Below are 18,457 nucleotides of genomic sequence, written 5' to 3'. Positions count from 1 at the left end.
TCCATTTCGTACTCCAAACTATACTAGGCTGTTCTTTCAAGGCACATGGGACTTCAATGCTTTACCACAGGAGTCTTCAAGACAGCCTGATGTGTCACTAATCCTCTTGCTAGACATTTCTTTGAGCCCTGATATGATTTCCTAATAATTTATAATCTAAATAATCTTTTGTTCACAATGACTGGTTTTTTTTTTCATTGTCATAGCTTTTTCTAAGCTTTGTGCTTCCGTCTCATAATGTGGTGCTTTTATCCGTTAACTGCCACCTCATTACTTTCAAAGAATGATTGAGTGATCTTGCCCTCTTTGCCTTTGCAGTTATAAATGGACAAAAATAAATGTTTGAACGTGATAATTGAGCAGATAGCTTGGTTAAAACTATCAGTACCAACAAAAATCTTCATTTCTTTTGTGTGATTAGTTAAGAAAATTGAAGAGTAAACGTGACGATGGTGCAGATATGTGACGGCCTTTAGATGAATTTCTGATAAAAGTAATGGTTACATCACAATACTGTAAAACTCATTCATTACTAATGTAATACAATGGGTATGTTCTGTGTTGAACCCTGGCAAGCCTCAAGGTCAAAGTTGAATTTGGTTGAACTTTGCCCACATTGTGCTGTGACCTACACCTGTGCAGCCAACAGACATAAGACATTTATCAGCTGATAATATATTCATCATCCACTTGTTCATTTGAAAATTATGCTTATTTTGCAGTGACACATAAACACTGTTGTGGAGTAATACGTTTACCTCTGAATCAACCAGTGAGCTCAGCCCAGGACATATTTTAGACACTAGTGGCCTTTATTTTTCTAAGTTTTTTGAACTGACAGGAAATGGGTGGAGAGAGGGAGAAGACATGTAGCCAACATCCACTGACCAGAACTCGAACCCGTGACAGCTGCCATCGAGGACCAAGACCTCCATACACAGGTTGGGCGCTTAACCCCTGCCCCACAGTGCCCAGCCCAGAACATTTTTGTCTGAGAACAATATGGCAATATTTGTATTGAGTCAAATTTGACTCAGTATGCTATATGATTTGATATGATCTGATACAAATCAACAACAAGTGATAAATTATGAAGTGATGCAATGTGATATGATATGATACAATAAAGTAGGGTACAGTACAACACAGAATGATATACATGATATGATTCAGTATGGTATGATACAACACATTATCATGATATGCAATGCGAGACGATGCCATATAATACACTGCTCAAAACAATAAAGGGAACCCTCAAATAACACATCCTAGATCTGAATGAATGAAATATTCTCATTGAATACTTTGTTCTGTACAAAGTTGAATGTACTGACAACAAAATCACACAAACATCATCAATGGAAATCAAATTTATTAACCAATGGAGGCCTGGATTTGCAGTCACACACAAAATTAAAGTGGAAAAACACACTACAGGCTGAGTCTGTGGTACAACGTGACGTTGGTGGATGGAGCGAGACATGATGTCCCAGATGTGCTCAATCGGATTCAGGTCTGGGGAACGGGCGGGCCAGTTCATACCTTCAATGTCTTCGTCTTGCAGGAACTGCTGACACACTCCAGCCACATGAGGTCTAGCATTGTCCTGCATTAGGAGGAACCCAGGGCCAACCGCACCAGCATATGGTCTCACAAGGGGTCTGAGGATCTCATCTCGCTACCTAATGGCAGTCAGGCTGCCCCTGGCGAGCACATGGAGGGCTGTGCGGCCCTCCAAAGAAATGCCATCCCACACCAACACTGACCCACTGCCAAACCCGTCATGCTGAAGGATGTTGCAGGCAGCAGATCTCTCTCCACGGTGTCTCCAGACTCTGTCACGTCTGTCACATGTACTCAGTGTGAACCTGCTTTCATCTGTGAAGAGCACAGAGCACCAGTGGTGAATTTGCCAATCCTGGTGTTCTCTGGCAAATGCCAAGTGTCCTGCATGGTGTTGGGCTGTGAGCACAACCCCCATTTGTGGACGTCGGGCCCTCATACCATCCTCATGGAGTCGGTTTCTAACCGTTTGTGCAGACACATGCACATTTGTGGCCTGCTGGAGGTCATTTTGCAGGGCTCTGGCAGTGCTCCTCCTATTCCTCCTTGCACAAAGGCAGAGGTAGAGGTCCTGCTGCTGGGTTGTTGCCCTCCTACGGCCTCCTCCACGTCTCCTGGTGTACTGGCCTGTCTCCTGGTAGCACCTTCAGGCTCTGGACACTACGCTGACAGACACAGCAAACCTTCTTGCCACAGCTTGTATTGATGTGCCATCCTGGATGAGCTGCACTACCTGAGCCACTTGTGTGGGTTGTAGAGTCCGTCTCATGCTACCACGAGTGTGAAAGGACCACCAACATTCAAAAGTGACCAAAACATCAGCCAGAAAGCATAGGTACTGAGAAGTGGTCTGTGGTCCCCACCTGCAGAACCACTCCTTTATTGAGAGTCTTGCTAATCACCAAAGATTTCCCCCTGTTGTCTATTTCATTTGCACAACAGCTGTGAAATTGATTGTCAATCAGTGTTGCTTCCTAAGTGGACAGTTTGATTTCACAGAAGTTTGATTTACTTGGAGTTATATTGTGTTGTTTAAGTGTTCCCTTTATTTTTTTGAGCAGTGTACAAAACAATAATGTAGTCTATCCCATAAATCTCAATAAAATACATTGAAATTGGTGGTTGTAACATGACAATATGTGAAAAAGTGGAATTAATAATTTTGCAAGGCACTACACTTCTTCTATACTTCTGCAAAATGTGTCCATCTATTCTTTCAGTGTTGCATGATATATCATCATTAACATGCCGATTTGTTTCTGCATTGGTCCAATTAATAAGATCAGGACGAGATTAGCATTCAATGTTTATTTCCATCTTGCTGTTGATTGAGTGTGTTTTGGGAGGGTGTTTGCCATGTTATATTTGTTTGGGTATGTAACAGTGATGGTGATACAGCACATGATTGTGGGGTGTACTTCCCTAATGATTTCATGTGTTCTCTAATGTGATGTACTTTCACAATAGCATAAAAGATCATCATTTGTTGCTGGAATAATTTCAGGTATGTGCATTTATAGACAGCTTAGTACTGAATTTCAAGACTGAGTCAAAATTTTATTTAATTAATTCCAACAATAGGTCCATAAACATCCACCTGGACATCTACCTGGTTTAAAAACTAAAGAACAAAAGCAGAACATTAAAAATTGTAAAAATGTACTTTTATTCAACTTAAAAACTCTAACTTTAGTTTTTGACCAACTTTTTGAAATAAGAAGAATAAAATGTGCTTTTGATTTCAAAAAGAGACTTTTCCAGACAAGCCATGAGTGTCAGTAACCCCAGGTTATGCCCATCCTTGACGGCATGACAGATGGCTGCCACAGAGGTTGACATTAAGACACAAAAAAACCTCTCGCAGAGTATTTTCCAATCAGACAAGAGCGAGAAGGTGAGAGAATTTAGAGGAAAAGAGGAAGGATGGAGAGGGAATCAAGAGATAGAGGTATTTCTCAAAGCAATCAAAAGATGCAAAAAGAGATGAAAAGGAAATGAAACTAACACAAAACACGTATTCATATTTTTTTTTACCATTTTCACGTTTTATCCTGTTAAAATCACGGACTTCATTTATCTTGATTTGATTTAATGAAAACAACACAATGTGATGCATGACTGTGAAGAGAATGGGAAAGCATGCATGCTTTGCAAAGTGATTTAGAAATAAAAATCATAAAAGTATGGTTTACGTCTGTATCAGGTGACTTCAGAAGTCAGATAAATAGGTTGGCTCACATCCTTTCTGTCTAAATAAGTATATTGATCTTACATTTTTTCCATACTGAAATAAGGATAACAGTAATTAGAATAGTTGATAATAGTTGGGTTTTTTTTGTCTGTGTGCTAGAGCATGACCAGACAATTTGCTGTGTTTAGGAGGGTCAACATATTTTATTAGTCTGCAGAAAATTAGAAAATCAAATAGAGAACTGAATTTGTTTGCTAAAAGGATGGTTAAATCAATTGTTTGCACAGACCTTGAGCCATTCAATAATGAGCTCCTCCAGCATCTTTTAGTCACACCACACCCCAGGGAAGGCTTTGAATTTGACAAATTGTGTTTTAAGTCTTTAAACCTGTAATATGATTTGTTTTTGTATTTCCCTTGTAATAAATATGTGTAATGACTTGTGTACAATAAAATAATTGAAAGGTTATGTGAAAGTGCACACCCGCTGGCATGGCTAATAAATCTTCATGATTTCAGATTGGGAACATTCAATAAATCCGGCCAGCGGGGAAGCACGTTTTATCACCAGCTGTGCAGCTGCAGTGAATTCAATCGGCAGCTTGAATTCAGGTATTATTGAAGGAGAAGGTATAACAAGCCGGAGGAGGCACACAGACATGTTAATGATAATATTGAACTATGAGAAATCATTCTGTGAGTGTGTCTGTCTTTTTCACAGATACATTCTCTCCTTCATCTGTCTGCACAGGCCTCTGTTTACCAAGGCTTCAGTTATCTGTTCTATTCTAGCACCACCTATTGATAACACTTCAGCTGCTCAATATCAGAAGTGTTGTGGATTCAGCACTATTTCAGATTGCATGTGTAGCAGCATTAAACACACGGTTTCACTTGTATTACACGAAAAGTGATGCTCGGATAATTACATTCTCCTCTCATTAATTTCATGGGTTCCTCTTCTCTGAGTTCCAGCCTCAAATCATATTTAAAGACTGCAAGCTCCTTCAACGCTAAATCCAGCCACCTGCTCTTGGCAAACAGCTTAACAGGGCGGATATAACTGAAACAGATGTGAAATTAAAGCAGATCCTCTTTTATGCTTGGAGGACCATCCACAAGAGCCTGAATGCAAGAATAAAGTTATCTGACTCATACCGGACAAACAAGAGAAGAGTATCAGACTGCAGCTTTTTGCGGTACATAGCAGCCTATTTTTTGTTGCTATCAAATGAACATTAACAATAAATACACAGCTGGGTAATGAATTTTAAATTTCCGCTGCATGATTATATAAACGGCTAATTCTCATTCATGTTTATCTGGGTCAGTGACATCACAAGAAGCACAAAAATGGCAGTGGAGCAACTTTGCACAGATTTCAACATTGCTAAAGTTTTCAAGTCGCATTTAGCTTACAAGGCTGCAGTCTTAGGTGTTTCCTACCAAGCCATGAGGAGATGATGACTGCCTTCATTCTTTCAGTATTATTGATTTGTTTATATTTCTTCTTGTTAAACAGTTGCGCACTTTGCCAGTAAAGTGGCACTGCATGCCGTCTGAGCTCACACTACTTTAGCCTACCCAAACAAACTCTCTCTTTCTAAATGCAGAGGGAAGTGAATTCTTTCTTGCTTCCTCCCTCTACTGTCGACTGGAAAGATGACGACGGTGTAGGCTGTGCTCCATGTGCATGCATGGTGGGGCTAGTAACATTTTGCATCAGTTGTGCAATTGTTCAATGCTCTTGAAGCATATGGTTGATTCAAAACATGAGTGAAGAACAAAATAACCAAAGGAAAAATGTGTACTCAAAAGAACCATTGCCTGAACAGGTCCTTAATGCCTTATGTGATGTCACCAGAGGAATGTATATTACAATTTACAACATAATAGCAAAACTAAAAGAAAAGCTGACAGTAGCATTTTGTTCAATAGGTGACACTATATCTTAAAATGTGTTTAATTTTACAGAACAGTCTGCATGGTAGCTTTAACTAAACTTTAATACTACCAGTCCAGCTTGCTCAATATTTGAATTTATTTTCCTTTTAGTGTCTCTAAAAGTGTGTTCATCACTTCACACAGGCTCAGCCATTTGCTGCCAAATGATACATCAATAGTAGCATAAATAGATCTATCTTTGATTTTAACACTACTGGCACATATAATCGAAAAGGTTAAACCACCCTCTTGGGTCTGTCGTAGCCTAAAACATGGCTTGCTAACAAAGGGAACTCCAGATCAGATGGGGGCCTTTCATTCGCCTGAATGAGAAAGGAGTTGAATGCAACCAATGGGAAAATTTATGTTTAGTTTCTTTAGCAAAACAAATCATATTAATTTATACAAATATCATACCTATATCAGTAAAACATTGAATAACTGTAGAAAAAAAGCATACAAAGTCCAGCAATGTCATGCCAAATCGCAATTATCTAGTCTATACAAAACACATCAGAAGAAGTTATAAAAACCAAAAAGAAAAAATGTTTTACTGTACATGTCCATTTTTCAAACCAGCTAATATAAACACATATTTAGACAAAACCAGCACATCAAGACAAAACAAAAAGTATACCAAGTATTTCATGAAGACAGTTACAGCATACTATTAAAATAGTATGCTGTAATGCATAGTTTACTGCTTCTATATCTGAAGGAAATCTGTTCTGTAACTTACAGTGTGAACATTAACATTATGACAAATTAGGAATGGGTGTAAGAGATCATTGTTAAGACAACACTGAAATGTTCAGGAATATTCCCTTTATTGGAATGTATATTATAAATTAAAACAACTATCTCTAATCAGTGGTAGTTTTTGATATGGCTCACCACCCAGGGCAGTGCAGCCTGGGGTTGCAGCACGAACAATGACCAGAAAATGAGAAAATGTTTTTATAAATGAGTTTTTGATTCTCCTTTGGTAAATAAATGCACAGTGTAATCTATGTAGGTAAAATAAAGCTTTACTCTGCAGGTGGCTAATGACACTGAAATGTGTAGCTGATTCTCAGCTTTAGGGCTGGATGCTAAATTGAAGGCCTATTTTCACATTTCTTTTTATTAGTGTGGACAATTTTGATTAGTTCAAATCTAGAACACATTTAGGACTGGGGAAGGCGCAGGTATCATATTTGTTTAGAATCTGGAGTTTCTGATAAAATATATAATCCAACTGGCTGCTTCTGCTTTATCAGCATTTTTACCTCTTGGATCTAATCACACTAATTCAAATGATGTTCTTATGATATCTTTTACTAAGGAGGTGTTAGGCAGTGTGAGAAGTGTCAACTGCCCTTCACAGTTAATTGACTTCTTCATCATATCAATAATTATGAGGCTCAGATACAGGGAAGGAGTGACATATAGGGCTACTGCATGCATCTATGAATAAAACATGAACCATTAGCCTTATTAATACCAAGGACTAACAACGGGCAGTGCACATTAGCTAAACTTCCCTGAGTGATAGGAGTCAATTAGATGACTTTGTGCATGTGTACGTATTAGAGGGTCATGGAAGAACACAGAATTTGAGTTTGTGTGGCTGTGCCTTTACGTTTGGGAAGTGTGTAAATCATGTTTGTTCAAGCAAACTAATCTACATGCCACATAATGACAGTGGGACCATTGCCCAAAACCAAACACCACAGCACAAAACAATTGGCATTTGCAGAAAGCTTTAATGGGATAGTTCGGGATATTTGTGGAAAGGGTATAAGAAGGTGATATGTTGCCTTAAGTAGGTAACTAATGTTTTTTTTACAGATTAGTTAATGGATGCTAGACCGATAGAGATAGATTTGTGTGAATGCATTTTATGAACCTTTAAGCCGTTGTCCTGTTTATTTATACACAAGCCTATGCTTATTTACACAACAAACAAAGGTAGGATATGTTGAACCACCAGTTATTTGCCTGTAAAATAAGTACTGAGCATGGAATGGGCATTTCTGGCCAAAGAACCTACCTAATAGAAATAAAAGACAGTGTAAAAACATTAAACATTTTTGCTTTTTAAACCTCTTCACTTTATTACAGGCAGGTACTCTGAAAACACTATACGTGCTCCGTTTGTCACAATCCTCAGGAGTTAGGCTTTTGATTTTCGGTTGTGTGTGTATTTGGCCATTCCTTTCTTGTTATTTCTCTGTGCTAATCTTTGTTAGGAGTTTTATTCTTATTAGTTATTTTGTGGTTTAGTCTTCTTTAACATCTAGAGACATCTAGAGTTATTCCCTGTGTTTCTGCTCTGGATAATTAGTCTGCTTCCTTCAGCTACTCTACCTTCTCTCTGCCTCAGCTGCTTCTCATTTCATTTGATTAGCTCTTCTGGTTCATGTGTCATTTTCCTCCCCTTCCTCAGTAAATATGCTCACTAGTTGTCTTTGTTCATCGCCTGTTTTTACTGTTGACTTCCTTTATCATGTCTGTTCCTATCCCGGTCATTTCTTCTGAAGTTCCATGACCTGTTCCTCCCTAGAATACATTTGAAAATTACCTTATTTTTTCCTTATTAAAATTTCATTTTTGCCACAGCCTTGCTTTGCACTTAGGTCCTTTTGCATCCACAAACATGATACCATTCTCAGTACCCACCTCCACCTCCAACCTCCATTTCCTGTGTAAATAATTATGAACTTCTGTGCAAATAACCATCTAATAAAACAGTGTTTACACATAAGGCTTCAATGATTTTGAGATTGGAGTTTCTTGAGGACAGTAGAAATCTACTTTGGTGTGGAACCCCTCTGATTGACCATTAGAATTAGCCTGGACTAACTAATCTGGATTTACAGTATACAAACACACAATCTCAAGAGTTTTCTACTGCAGATAAGATGGCTAATGAGGGTAAAACTGTTTATAACATTTTAAGAAAACCTCACTTAAAATAATCTTGAACTTTTTCTTATAAGTTCAAATCAATAATAAAATTAAAAACATCTCCCGCTAGCCTTCATAAGATCCATTTTTATCTTCATGCAGCTCTCTAGACTCCCATCTCCACTACGCCTGCCCATTCAGATATTTCTGATCTTGTGGCCAGGTCGACCCACACCCAGACGGAACGCTCACTCACAGCTTGATGAATGACAGTTATCTCTGAGCCACCAGAAAACAGATGAACACGCTGCCAGTCAAGTCCAGCTCCCTGCATGGCACGTTGCATATCTGAGCATGCCTGCCTGTACAGATCTCCACTTATGGCTGTCCCTTTCTCCCTCCTGTCCCTTCACTGACAGCCTGATTGTGTTTGCTGCTATTCCTGTCCTCCTCTGTGTTGCACTGCTGGTGCGTATCAGAGATTCCATATTTTCTGCTCCCTGATGCTGATTAAGCCTCTAATAAAACTCCTGATGGCACAGGCTGTTGCACTAAACATGGCGGTATATACCAAAGGAATATCCCTGATATAGCTACAGACATCTTCCTGAATTTAAACACTATTTTCTGACTTGACTGGAGACTGAAATGGGGCAGCATTTGGGAAGAATTTGGTCTTATTTTGTTTGTGGATTGTGGGCGGTGCATCCATGAAGGAATGCCTATTTCCCCCCTTATGTGACTTAGTTAATCAATATGGAGCAACAGGCATGAAGCTTGATTTAAAAACCTGCACACCGAAGTGGTGAAGGAGGTTTAGGGTTATTGTAAATCATGAATGTCACACTTTCTGAGTGCAAATAAGAAAGGAGGTTCCTTCCTTTAAACACAGACTTTGTGTTATTTTCTTGTCTTTAATAACAGTAGGCACAGAAAGGTTGCATGCATTAACCTTTAATCAGTGTGGTTCTTCATCTTGGCTCTAATTATTTATCACCGAAGATCCAGGAGCGGGCTGTGTGAGAATTGAACAGCACCACACATGTTTCTTGCATGTTTGCACTTGTGCCTGACAGATGAAGGAAATCACCTTCACTTTCTCTCTGACTTTGTGCAGCAGGGGCATGATTGGAATATCTCTAGACTTCTTTTTTACCATAGTTATTGAAAGTTTCTCCAGAAATGTGTCTCCATTACCAGTGGAAAATCAGAGTGTGGTATTCCTGAACATTAACCTCAATTACAGACCAAGTCAATCAGCATTCCTATAGAAGAGGTCCCTTAAAAAATTGCTTAATTTCTTTGATAGAGCCATAAAGCAACATTGAATGATTACAACCTATTTTTACTGCTTGCAAGCTATACAAGCAACTCTTATAAATCCAGCTGCAACATAAATATGAGAAAATATCCAAGTGGTTCGTTTTGCATCAGCAGCTTCAATCTACTTCTGCAAATCCATCCAGCATCTCCTCCATGTGCACGGAAATTCAAAATATGTCTTTTGAATTATTAAGCTTAGCCATATTACTAGCTCATAAATCTTTTTTTATGTTTTCAAGAAAACACGTAAATACAAAAAAAAAAAGTTAGAGAAGAAAAAATCTCTGTTGACTTACAGACTTCAGAGGATGCAGCTCCGGGGAGAGAATTATAGAGGCGAAAGGAGAAGTCCTCCTCGACCGACGGCTCAAGGATTCTGCGCTATTTCAAGTAGCGTAGGTGAAACATGAGTTTTATTTCATTTTATCCAGGGAAAAACACAGGAAAAAATCACATAAACCTCGCTACTGCAGCAGTTTTGCGCTGATTTCCAGATTTATTTATTTCTTCTCATAAGATGAGTTAATGAACTGCAGTGCCCGGCAGAGAGCAGCGGAGAGGAGAGGTGTGCTGTCGCTGTTCAGAGCTTTGACAGTTCACCGCCCGGTATATTCCAAGCGCATGACCTGCCTCCCATTTAAACGGATGGTCCTGTGGAGCTGCAGCTCCTCCTCGCCTTACCTCTGTCTGTCTGCCTGCCTGCCTGCCTGCGTGTGTCTGAGACACGCAGCGAGGAGAAGCCTCGGTTCGCAGCAGCTGTGCGCACGGTTTGGACCCTCCTCTGGACACTGGTAGCCTATTAAAACAAACACAGGAGAAACAGAAAAAAAGTGAATTTTGCTCTTTGCGTTTGGTCTGTGGTTGTCGAGTGTGAACAATAGGTGCATCTCTTTAAACTGGAATGTCGTCCAAAAGTTAATTTATCACAGCAAATCCATTAAAGAAGTGAAACTCATACATATTAAAAAGGGGAAAGGGAAAAATATGACCCAAATCTAATAAAATACGAGATTCAAAGCAGAATTATGTTATGCGCTACAGTCATGAAGGAGACTGCTATGCAGCAGAGATTTGCGTTCTCCACAAGGAGGATAAGCCACAAAAAGGTCATATCTAAAGAAGTTGGGTGTTCACAGAGTGCCGTAGTCAAGCATTTTAATGGAAAGTTTAGTGGAAGGAAATATGTGGTAGAAAAATGTGCACAAGCAACAGGGATAACTGTAACCTTGACAAGATATTGAACCAAACTGCAGTCAAGAACCTGGAGGACATCCAAGCAGTATTACTGAGTCAAGAGCCACCACACACATTTGTATCCAGGACATGGGTTACAACTGTCAGATTCCCTGTCCTAAGAAACTACTGAACCAGACAATGTCAGAGGTGCAAAAATGACTGCAGAGTTATTCAGTTGTTTCAGATGAAAGACAATTTTGAAAAGTCTGGAGAAAGAGGGTGGAAGCACAAAATCCAAGCTGTTTGAGGTCCAGTGTAATGTCAGTGATGATTTGAGGAGCCATGTCTTATGCTGGTGTCCATTTTCGATTTGAGTGTTCTACTTTTCCTCCAGACTTCCCTGTGCAGCCCATATTGGTAACTTACCAGATTATTTTTACAGTCTAGTTTTATATACTGTTAAAACCAAAAATTATCCGTACACCTGGCAGATTTAGTCCTAAAGTAATATTTTTATTTGATCAACATGTTTCTTTGACTGGAAGTAATATTATTTTGGAATGGTGCAGTCAGAGTCTTGGCCTGAACCTAATCTATTGAGAGTGCTAAAGATTCGAGTTATGCCAAGAAGGCCTTCCAAGCTCAGAGACTTGGAGCTCATCGTAAAAAATAAATTGTCAAAGCCATAGAAAATGGATCAAACAACAATGCAGCAGGCGAATCGAAAAATTTGGTAATGTGTCAGAGAAGTACCCCAGATCTCATCAAAAATAATAATAATGAAAAGAAAAATTTATAATTACAAGACTGAGAAGAAACATCACATCTTGAGGCTGATGAATGAGGGAGGGAGGGGCAGCTGTCTTCCATATCAAAAATATTGCACACCGGTTTGGGTGACAAGTACTGTCCAATTATCTAGGCGAGAAATATGAAAATGTAAACTAGAATAAAATAAAATAGATAGGAATACAACATAATAAACCAAATATATAGTCAATAATACTAAAATATACACAATAATAAAGATTTAGTCACATTGTTTTTAGTTAATATGTTTTTCATCTTCATGTACTGTGCCAAAGAGTAAGAAAATAAAGGGTTATGGGTCAATTCAGGCCAACAACAGGATGTAAAAACTTACTTCCCTATAGAACATTTGAAGCAGAGCATGTAAAACCAAATGGATTATAGTGACCCCATCATCACTGCCACAGTTGTCACAGTGAGAATCCAGACCTATGTAGATCTGCAGTATCGTTTTTTTACCATTAGTACACTGTGTGGCCAAATTGTCCAGCCCCGACAAATCCCTTAGTGCACATGCATTACAAATATTTTCAAGTTTCCCAGTAATGTCGTTCCAATATTCTGTTTTAGTATGATCAAAGATGATGACCCCAATAACTGCCTTTTTGACATTTTAAAGCTTGAGGCAATGAGCACTGCTAAAAATCGGCTCTGCTTTATGTTAACATGAGAAAATATTGACAGAAGCTATCTCTACAAAGCCATATTTGCTCTGAATCTGAATTCTTATCAGAGATCAAAGTTAGGAATGTTTGACACCTGAAAGAAGATGAAACAATAAATGATCCAATAAAGGAAGATGTCTGAGGGAGCTGAAGGTGCAACTTTCAGTAATGATGACTTCTCTTTGACACGTGGTGCAGTGTCCCTATCCCCTGAGACAGTCTCCAACTAATTCCAAGGGATCCCAAGGCCTTCCCAGGCCAGTAGGGATATAAAGACCGTTTAGCAAGTTCTGTGTTAGCCCAGGGCGTCCACCCTGTGAGACATGCCTGGAAATCTTTCAAAGGGAGGTACCTACAAGGAATCCTGGTCAGATGCCCATCCAACCTCAGCTGACTCGTTTCGCTGTGAATGAGTGATGGGTCTACTCCAAGCTCCCCAGAGCTCCCCAAGTTTATTCCTGCAGTCCCAATCTAGGATCTTTTTCATGCATGATCTACATCTCATGACAATAGGTAAGGATTGGGAAATAGACAGAATGTTCAACTCTGTTTTACCAAAACAGATCCAGCACCATCACTACTGTAGAGATTGCCCCTATCCATCTGTCCATCTTCTCTTCTCAAGTGAAAAGGCCAACGTGATCACATCATTTGCAGAGCAATAATGAGACCCTGAGGTTTCCAAATGAGAATCCTTTCCCCACATCACTTCACCTTCAAATCCTGTTCATGAAATGCCAAACAGAATCACATGACATGGGGCAGTCTGGAATATCTGGATGGTGGAAGATTTTGTTTTTGCCAGTTTGATATAAGAACCAAAATTCCCAAATAGTAAGAGAGCAAAGCCAACCATAGTCAGTAGGAGTATATTTCTGGCTGTCTTCTACTTCCACCTCCAGATAAGAAGGCTCTTGTTATGGCACCTCTCCAAAGTTTTTATGATGCTGATAACCTGGTCTCTGGCCAGTGAAAGGTGCCCAGTTTATTTCAGAGAAACAAAAGCAGGCAAAACAAAAACCAAACAAAGAGTCAAATCACAACACTTGCATTGCCAAAGGTTATTGCAGTGGGCAGGATGGCCCTCTGTGCTGGTTCTTCTTGCAGCAGATTGGAGGAAGCCTCTATTAGACAGCACTCTGTTAGTATATTGATGTTTCGTCAAGAAGGTAAATACGGTTTTCAATTAAAAAAGGCAAAAAAAATAAATAAAAGGACTTTTTTTTTTTGCTTTTTACCCTCAAAATTGTTAGTGTCTAATGCTTTTTTTATGATTTTTTTTTTTATCTTATTCTATAATTTCGCTTTTCAATTTATGTAGGTTTTTTCCCCTCTTTAGTGATTTAGGAAGATGCTGAAAAAAGCTAGCTAAAAAGTTAAGGTGAGGAACCTATCATCTGGAGAAGCTCCAAAAAGAGCTATTTCTCCATCACAAGGAAAGGACATCTGATCAGGACGCCAAAGGAGGAGTTTTCTCTGGAAGTTTTTGGAAATGTTCCACTGAGAGGAGATTTAAAATGGATTGATGGATGGATGGCATTAGTTAATCCTTTTAAACTGGTAAAAATAAATATCTCTTTCTCCTTGTTGCTGCTTTTTTCAGTTTCCAGATTTGTTAATTTTGTGCTCCCTGCCTTGTGCTCAGCTTACTCTTTAATTGGGCTTTCAGTGGATTTAGGCCACACAACTTCTTGAACATTTCAGCTGCTTCTTAGTGGTGGCATCACTTCAACATCCATGCCATTTAAGTAATTTTCCTAAAAGAGTAATTTTCCAAACACCGTTTTTTTTTTTTTAATCATACATCGACAAAGCAGTTGGTCTCTCTATTAAAGCCACCATCATTTGCTGTTTGGTATTGACAGCCGCTGATGTCAATACCAAACAGTTTGGCATTTAGCTGATGTATAAAACAGAAAAACATCTCTGAAACCAACTCCACAGGGAGCTCCTTAAAATAGAGGAAGTCTTTTCATTTTGTTATCTCCTTGTTCTTCATCTCTCTCTTTGCATGGCTGCTAATTACAATACAAGCAGCTGTTTTCCTGCAGTTCCTGTCATCACACATTCAACATTCATCTCTCTGTGTGTCGCCCACGTATACGTACGCATGGACACGTTCACACACATGGAGGCAGAGCGGCGCCGAACATGTTGCTGCATATTTATAACACATTAAAGCATTGAGAGGCATGATGAGCTTGTCATTTTTAAAGCTGTGCAATCGGCAAACAAACAGTGCTGCGTTTAAACCAGTACAACAGACAGAGCTTCCACCTGGGAGAAGAAGAGGAGTGGACAAACACAATCTACTTGGGAATGTTAGCAATCTCCCAGCCCCGAAAAACCATTTCCCTTTGTCAGCGCCATTTACATGGCTGTCTGCATGTACATTGTAACTGGGAATGGGGATGCATCAGATGATTTTAACAATGCTCTGCAATCAGCCCATTAGTTTCTTAACTATGCTATAAAGATAAAACAGGAACAAAAAGAAGTATTTGATGTTTTCTCCGTGAGTAACTCGTTTGCCTTTTATGTCATACCTCTTTACGCTTTTTCACAGCTTGCAGTAAAAAACCAGAATGATAGAAAGCACCACTCCTGGCAGGAGGCCTTTTTTTTTTCTCTGTTACACATTTTAAGTCTATGATTGTACTGCGGTCAGAGGACACTTCCATAAAAAGGCAAGTCCTGTTCAGAGAATCCCCTCATTATGGTCAGTTTGGGTGATGATGGACAGTGGAGGATGGATGAAACAGAGAAACTGAGCAGAAGAGGGGTCTGTTTTATGGGAATAAGGAAGACATTTACTGCAAGAATGAAGGAGATAAGGATTCAGTGCCAAAATGTCGGTTTCTTTCAAAGGTATTCATACACCTTAAACTTTTTCACATTTTGTCACTTTACAGCCACAAACTTTAATGTATTTTATTGTATTTTTGTGTTGTTTGGGAAGTGAAAAATTGTTTTAAAAAATGTCTTACTAATAAATTTTTTAAATGATTTTAATTTATCCTTTGTTACTCTGATGCCCTTAAATAAAATCCAGGACAACCAATTGCTTTCAGAGATCACATAATTAGCAAATAGACTCAACATATGTGTTTTTTAATCTCAGGATAAATTCTGGTGCTTTTGCGAAGCTTCAGAGGTTCATTAGAGAACATTAGTGAACAAACAGCATCTTAAAGACCAAGGACAAAAGCAGACAGGTCAGTGTTAAGGTTGTGGAGAAGTTTAAAGCAAGGTTAGGCTTTAAAACAATATCCCAAGAATTGAATATCTCACTGAGCTCTGTTCAAGCCATCATCTGAACATGGGAAGTGTATTGCACAACTGAACACCTACACAGACATGGCTTCCCACCTTAACTGATTGTTGTTTCATTGTTAAAGAAAGTCATAAGTGTTATTTGCAGCTTGCCACAAGCCGTGTATGGGACACAGCAGACATGTGGAAGAAGGTAATTTAGTGAAATAAAAATTAAATGTTTAGTTTTATGTTGGAGAAAACTACCACTGCACATATCCCTGAGCACATCGTTCCCACAGAGACAAATGTCAGTTACAGTGTCATGATGTGCAGATTATTTTCTTTAGCAGGGACAGCAAAGCTGTAGATGGGAAGATGGCTGTAGCTAAATACACAGTAACCCTGGAAGAAACAAATTAGAAACTACAAAAGACTTGACACTGGGGTTCACCTTCCAGCTGGGCAGTAGCCCTAACCATACAACCAAAATGAAATGGTTTAAATCAAAGCTTATTCAGGTGTTGGAATGGCCCAGTCAAAGTCCAGACATAATTCCATTTGAGAATCTGAAGCAAGACTTAAAATTTCATTTTCACAGAAGCTCTCCACCTGGCCTGACTGAGCTTGAGTTATTCTAAAAAAAAAGAATAAGTAAAAAATTCAAAGTGCAAAACTGGTTGACACATACTCCAAAACACTTACAACTTCACTTGCAATGAAAGCTGGTTCTACAAAATATTGACACCAAGTGAGGTGCATAAAAATGCATGTCACACTTTTCTGATTCTGGGTTGTAAAATGACAAAATATAAAAAACATCAGTTGCTAAGCTCACTTTTGCAAGGCACTGGATGTGTTCATTTTAATATTATTCTAACGTCACTGCATCACTTTCTTCGTGAAGGAATTTGTGTATGACTGTATCTTGGAAACACTTCAGAAAACAGTAGAGCAAGCTGCAAAGATTGAGAGTGGTGCACATTTACCACTGTGGGGGTGTGAGTCTTATTATGCACAACATAAAAAAAGGAAGCGCGTTTGATTTTCTCAGTGTGTTACAATATCACTTCCTAAATAAGCCATCTTGAGATTCGTTTTTAATTAATTTCTTTTTTATTAATATAAAGCATGAGTCATCCCCAGACACCTTGGATTAGCTCAGTTATAATTGAACATATTTAAAGTTCCTTCTTGAAGAAGCACTTTGGAACAGAAGAAAACAAAGACAGCCATTTTTAAAAGGTCGACATCTCAGACACAGCACAATAAATGCTTTTTTTGAGTTGTTAATATTAATTTACATTTACTGTTGTATTTTAGTCACCAATATTTGATTTTGATGTTTGTATCTGAGTGTAAATATAAAGATGCACCAATGCAGACAAAAACTCCAGGATTTCTCACTGCATGATACGATCACTTGTTCTTGTTGTTTGAGGTTTAGGACCATATTTCTGAAACAACACATTAAAGCTACTAACATCCCTATTCATGCATTAAGAATATATTTAATGACTATTCATGTGCCTTTCACCCAGCATGCTCACAAATGTAATTACACTGGAACACTTCACGTGACAAGTATCAATTGTCTCTCTGGAGAGGCAGCAAACAGGGACTGAATTGGTAATCCAAGAGTTGAAGGATGAGTGTGCTGCTGAATTAAAGCTGTAAAACCACAAGTGTTTTTTGTTTTTTGTATGTTATCTCATTGCACCAATAAGATGGTTTTAAAAAGTGGATAAAAAGTAAAAAGGTTGAAAAACAATCTTTTCATGGCTGGTCAGTGATGCACAAACAGCCTGGGGATAATGCTGAGATTTTCAAAGTGCAGCAAAATTAAAACCAGCTTGCCCTCAAAAAATGCTAATCAAATGAGAATGTAAATTATCTTCTCACTGTGGCTCCATCTGCTTTTTCTAATTTAGAGTGGAAAATATGAAATGTACAGGTAATCTTTACTACCTTCATAGTTTGGATTTACTACAAACAGTAAAATCCCAGCATAAATCCAAGGAGTACAGTTAATATAATAGGACAAAAGATTTTTAAAACATTTGAAGGGGTGTTATATTGGCAGCTCGTTTCTAGTGACCCCTGGTGGATAAAAGTCCAACAGCGCATCCTTCGAGTTTTACATTTTAATCAATTTAATAATCTGACTAATCAGTGCAGTGTTAATGTTACTCTTAAAATATGTTTGTTAGCATGATTGCTTAAGAACTAATAAATAAATAGATTAAGACCCTGATCCTTAAAGATTAAAATGGGGAGATAGGGATTTTATTCTGGCTTGTAGGGCTGGAGGCTCTCTGTAGCTTTAAATGATTACACTTAGCTTTAGTCTTTCTTCTTTTGTAATTTCTAGATAATTTTCCTTTAGATGATGACAACTGAATATGCTAAACAAAAGCTAATTAATGAATTCCAGCTTAATCAGCCAACTTACTTATAACTGGGACTAACATTTCCTGTAACATGAATGTATTTATAAAACTTCAACATTTTTCATGTTAACAACAAACTTCCAATAGAAATGTATTCTATTGGATATGATGTGATAAACCAACATAAAGTAGTAGGGAAGTGAAAGGAAAATTATACATTGTTATCAAAACCTTTACAGACTATAATTCGA

General features: G+C 38.4%; 1 protein-coding gene across 1 annotated transcript in view; it reads right to left on the bottom strand.

The window, feature by feature from the left end:
- calcr (calcitonin receptor) overlaps positions 1-10,650 on the bottom strand; it is a 120,625-nt gene extending 109,975 nt beyond the window's left edge. Inside the window, exon 1 of the mRNA XM_047384533.1 lies at positions 10,210-10,650. The gene's annotated coding sequence lies outside the window, so the exon portion shown is untranslated. The remainder of the gene's footprint in view (positions 1-10,209) is intronic.
- Positions 10,651-18,457: the final 7,807 nt, after the last annotated feature.

This window comes from Girardinichthys multiradiatus, chromosome 13 (genome assembly GCF_021462225.1).
Source record: "Girardinichthys multiradiatus isolate DD_20200921_A chromosome 13, DD_fGirMul_XY1, whole genome shotgun sequence".
In the NCBI taxonomy this organism is placed as follows: domain Eukaryota; kingdom Metazoa; phylum Chordata; class Actinopteri; order Cyprinodontiformes; family Goodeidae; genus Girardinichthys; species Girardinichthys multiradiatus.
Note: the sequence above shows the minus strand (reverse complement) of the source record. Positions and strands in the feature narration are given on the sequence as shown.